The following is a 5,763-nucleotide window of genomic DNA, read 5'->3' on the forward strand; positions in this document are numbered from 1 at the left end:
TATTCTTTTCTACCATCGCAATGGTGTCAGTAGATGTATTGACGACAATTTATAATTCTCGCATTTCTTAGCCAATTTCTATACAATTGACGCAACTTTCCTTCCTTTTGTAGCAATATCTAAATAAAATAGTATAAATAACTTGTATTTCTATAAGTTATCAAGCAAATGTTTGCGAAGACAATCATTGCAAAGCCATGAGGTAATGCTACGCTCGACCAATGATTTCCTATGATCGCAATTTTCGCCTTGCGTCAACGCATATTCTGCATATAAATACAAAAATCAATTATTCTTATACGATGAACGCATGCGACCGCAATATTATGAATTTGATGCTTTTTGGATGCAATTTAACATGTTTTATCAACGCAAGCCAGCATTGTTTAAGAACTTAGTACTATGGTAAAGTGCATTTCTGCCCGTTATCAGTGTCTGATGGCGTGGTGTCCACATAGGTGTCCGGTCCAGTCTCAACAGGTACCTTTCTTTCGGTGGGTATCATTCGACGTGGGTTCGTCGGTTTTCAGCGACTGAGAGAGATGTGGGTCTACGTTTGGTTCGTCAGACAGAGGCGGTTTGATTTGGGTTGTTTTTTAGCGGGTTGTTCTCGGTTTCAGAGACGACGTTGTGTGTAGATCTCTCGATATCAGTGGGTATCAAATTACAGATTGGTGATTATTGTTGATTATCTGTAATTGTAAATTCCTCATTGCTCGTAATAAAATTGATTCAAGCTGGTTCTCAAAGTGGATGTAGACCAAACTGGTCAAACAACTATATATCTTGGTGTTCGTTCTTTATTGCTTTCGATTTATTTTCCTGATTGTTTGCTTTCTGTTTGCCCATCTAAGTTAGGTTCAAAAATATCACAGTTAGTGCAATCATGAGTTAGTTCAGTCATTCATTTCTGATGGTAGATAACCTCAACTGTAGAGGACTTTGATTGATGAGGGAGATTTCGGTGAAGAAAGTTCAAGTAGCAGTTAACTACAGAATTATCAGCTTATACGTGACAGTCCTCAGCGGCTGAGGCAGGCTCCTATGAGGTATAGTTATGCTGATTTAGTTGCTTATGCTCTTACTTGTGCAGTTGACATTATTGAAGCAGAGCCTCTTCCTTTTGAAGAGGCAATTGTATTTGATTCGAAGGAACAATGGAAGGATGCTATGGAAGCAGAGTTGTTCTAATTGCAGAAGAATCAGACATGGTCATTGGTTCCAAGGCTTCCTAATCAGAAACTCATTCAGTCGAAGTGGATTTATAAAATCAAGTCAGGTACAAGAGGTGACAGTAAGCCAAGGTATAAGGCTAGACTGGTAGCCAAGGACTAAACTCAAAAGGAGGGAGTTTACTTTCATGATATTTTCTCTCCGGTGGTGAAGCATTCATCCATTTGATTAGTTTTATCTATTGTTGTTCACTTTGATATGTTTGTTGAACAGATGGATGTCACCATAGCTTTCCTTCATGGAAAATTGGAGGCAGTGATTTACATGGCTCAACCTAAGGGCTATGAGGTGAAAGAAAAGGAAGACATGGTTTATCGGCTTCAAAAATCCATCTATGGACTGAAGCAATCGTCGAGACAATGGTATATTAGGTTTCACACCTTTATTCTGAAGTAGGGGTTTCACAGGAGCTCATATGATGCTTGCGTGTACTGGAAACTATCTCTGAAAGGTACATATATTTATCTACTTCTGTATGTAGATGATATGATCCTGATTTCTAAGGATTATTCTGAAATTTGTGATCTCAAGAAATGGTTGAGTAATGAATTTGAGATGAAAGATTTAGGTGAACTGAAAAGGATCTTAGGCATGGATGTGAAAAGAGATAGGAAGAAAAGTTTGTTAACCATTTCACAGGAGAGTTATGTGCATAAATTACTTGAGAAGTATAATATGTCTGGTTGTAAGGCAGTTTCGACACCCTTAGCATATCATTTTAGGCTTTCTTCATCTCAGTGTCTTGTTACTGAACAAGAAAGGTTAGAGATGTCTAATATTCCATATTGTAATGTTGTTTGAAGTATTATGTATTTGATGAATTGTACTAGGCCTGACTTGCGATATGCTATGAGTATGATAAGTAGGTCTATGTCAAATCCTAGGAAGGAGCATTGAAATGTAGTTAAATGGGTGCTTCGATATTTGAAAGGTAGTGCTATTATATCATTGTGTTTTAAATAGGGATTGTGATAAATCAGCACTGTTGGAAGGTTTCATAGGTGTAGATTACACTGCAGACCTTGACAAAAGAAGGTCTTTATTAGGTCACATTTTTCATATGTTTGGTAATGTGGTCAGTTAGACGGTTGCTCTACAGCAGTAGTTGCTTTGTCTATATAGAGTCAGAGTATATTTCACCCGGTGAAGCTGTGAAAGAGGTAGTGTGGTTGAAAAGAATAGTTGGAGAGTTGTTGTCGCAGGAGTTCATTTCTATCATCTATTGTGATAGCTAGAATGCTATTCATCTTGCGAAGAATCCATCTCATCACGAACGGTCTAAGCATATTGATGTCAAATTTCATTTTATCAGAGAAGTTATGGCCCAGAAAGATATTGAACTTGTCAAGGTTCATACAGTTGAAAATATGATAACCAAGGTTCTTCCAGCCCATAGGTTTAAATACCTATTAGATGGGTTGAATATTAAATCTTGATGATAGAGAGATTGGAGAATCAGCTTGACACTTAAATATTCTTTTTATGAGGGAGATTTGTGGAAAATAATAAGGTATTTAAATGGGTATTATTAGGTTTTTGGTGAAATTAAAGGCCCAATGGCATTCTAGTAATTATGGGCAAATGGCATTTTTGTAATTATACCCATCTTCCTCTTAGGGCTGAAAAATCATAACCTTGAGAAGAAAAGATAAAAGCAGTCGTTTTGATCAAAGATTGGAGAGTGACAGCCGGCTGGAACAACACAGCCAATGCACGAAGTTGAAGCAAAGGCAGCCATCGGGTCTTGTGAGTTTGCAGACCAGTGGACGATAGATATCTCTTTCCCATCTAGTGAGTTCGATAGCGAGTCGACGTTAGGTTGGTGTCCGATGGCGTGGTGTCCGCGCAGATGTCCGGTCTGGTCTGGGCAAGCGCGTTGCTTCCAGTGGTTATCATTCAACGTGGGTTCTTCGATTGTCAGTGATTGAGAGAAACGTGCAGGTCTGCGCGTGTTTCGATATAAGGTCAATACAATAATAAACAATTGCATAACCAATAAAATCTAAACAAACTTTGATTGAGAATGACCATATTACCAAATATGATTTTTTATAATTCCATTCTAGGAGTGTAACAAACAACCCAAAATCCCAACAAACTGAACAATCCACACCAATCTATTTTTATTGGCTTGGTGTTTTTGAGTGTATTCTCTGACATTAGTTTTGTATTTAAAGAAACAAAAAAATTATTGAATTGTTCGGTTTTTATTGAAAAACCAATGAAAATCAATTCGAGTTGTTGTCTATATATAATATTAAATTTTGAAGGAAATATTATATTATTAGTATTCATTTCGTTGGGAGTTGAACGATAGATTGTATTATTATTTTTATTTTTATTGTTTTACTTTTTAGGATGCATGTATTTTATTACTTAGAAAATATTCAATTAGTATTATATACCCGAAAAGAAACAAAAATACCTAATTTTAATATGTCAAAAAGAAATAGATCAAATATTAATTTGGATAAATAAATATACCAATTCAAATAAAATCCAAAAAATTGATAAAGAAAACGAATGTAAGGAAAATGATCAATCTGAGTTTAAAAACAAAAAATTAAGTAACATGAGTCAATCCACCAAAATCAACCATTGGTTTTGTCCTTTATTGAAAATCGATTTGGTTTTTCATTTCATAAAAACTAATCGGTTTTATTTAAATTTTGATTGGTCTGAAACCAAGAAACCAAATCGATTATCACCTTTGTTACTACACAAGTAGTTTTCATAGTAAACCCTATGCTCTCTTTTAATGGCACTAAGTCTAAGATCAAAGTTTTTGTTCTAGGATCCTCAATATCGATCTATTTATTTAGCCATTATGACAGTCTAATATGTCATAAGCTTGTGGGGCATTTAGAATACATCATTCTTGTTCTCATTTTAAAATCTTGAAATTATTAAACTTTTAAATAGAAATTTTCATAGATAAAAAAAATCGTCAACTATTTATAGAAATAGAAAAAAAACATTGATAGATAATGATATATGTGATAGAAAGTCTATCAACGTGTAATCAATTGATAGACTGTTTCATGAGTTATTCTATTTATTATAGATATTGAGAGATTAAATCAGCATCTATCGGTCTCTTATCAAAGAAGATTAAAAATTTGCTATTTTGTTTCATTTCTTCTATTTTTGAAAATTTCCTTTTTAATTCTTTTATACTATATATAATATATATATGATATAGATCACGTGTATTGCAAATATTATCTAATAGAGAGGGATAAATCCAATGACATGTTTTCATTTTATTCTTTCTCTCAATATTATACGTAGGTGAAATTTTTCTTATCAACTTTTTGAAATCAAGAAGAATAAACATCACATTATCAAAAGTTAGACCTTAATGTATGTTTAATTTCTGGCAAATTCATAAGTTTAATTTTGTTAAAAACAAATACAGGTAAATATCACAAAATCTCAATAAATCCTATAAACAAAAGTCCATAAAGAATAAATAAATATAAATTTGATTAATGCGTCATTGACTAGTGAATTATTCCAAAACTAGCAATGTTCAAAATCGAGCGGTGCTATTTTTTTTTTTCCAAGTGTAATGGATATCTTATTATCTCATTTATAGTTTATAATACATAAACACATGTGAGATATATTATTATTATGATGATGCTCAAACGAAACTGATGTATAATTTTGTTGAGTATTATTCGGAGATAATTTTTCCAACACCATCTCGTTATTTATTTATTTTTTAGATGGAAGAGTTTAGTTCAATTTGAAATTTCATTATCAAATATTAACAGGAGATTTTCAAAAATTAAATTAAATACTTTAGTCCTATTAGGTTCAAAATCGTCCCTATAGAATCAAAACACTTGCATTAAGTTCTAAGCCAATTCATTATGTGATTAACCAATTAGGATTACTCAATTAATTAACTAAGTTATCTTTGAACCTAGGTTTAGCATGCCTTTGAAGGCCTATGGGTAGCCTACATTCCTAGCATACAATGGTTCAACCTTTTGCTACTTGTGATTTAAGCTAGATGAACATTAGAGAAACATGCAAGCCAAATCCTAGCTAAGAACATATATTAATGGTACGGGATTCAATCCATACATAAAAATACATCTAAACTAAACAAGATTAAATGAACATAAATCAATGCTTTTAGTTTAGTCAAGAAATCTCACAAAAATTACATAGGTTCTTTGCCTCCCACGAACTAGAAAACTCACTTACAACGACGATCCATAGACAAGAGGAAGAAATGAAGAAAAATAGGGGAAAGAAGATATAAAAAATAGTCAATCGATGATTACAACCAAAAATATAAAATCCTAAACACAAAAAAGTAAATAAAAGCATAGGGAAGAAGAAGATAACTCTCAACCTCCATGAATGTCTGCCCTAAAAAAACCCGAATTTGGAAGAGGAGTATATATAAAAATCGAAGTAGCGTCGGTGAACCGCGCAAGCACCCGGGCGATGTGCTGCCTGATAATGCACGTCCTCACTTGCGAAATGCATGTCTATTATGTTGTGCGCATGATG

The sequence above is a fragment of the Benincasa hispida genome, unplaced genomic scaffold, assembly GCF_009727055.1.
Source record: "Benincasa hispida cultivar B227 unplaced genomic scaffold, ASM972705v1 Contig591, whole genome shotgun sequence".
Lineage (NCBI taxonomy): Eukaryota > Viridiplantae > Streptophyta > Magnoliopsida > Cucurbitales > Cucurbitaceae > Benincasa > Benincasa hispida.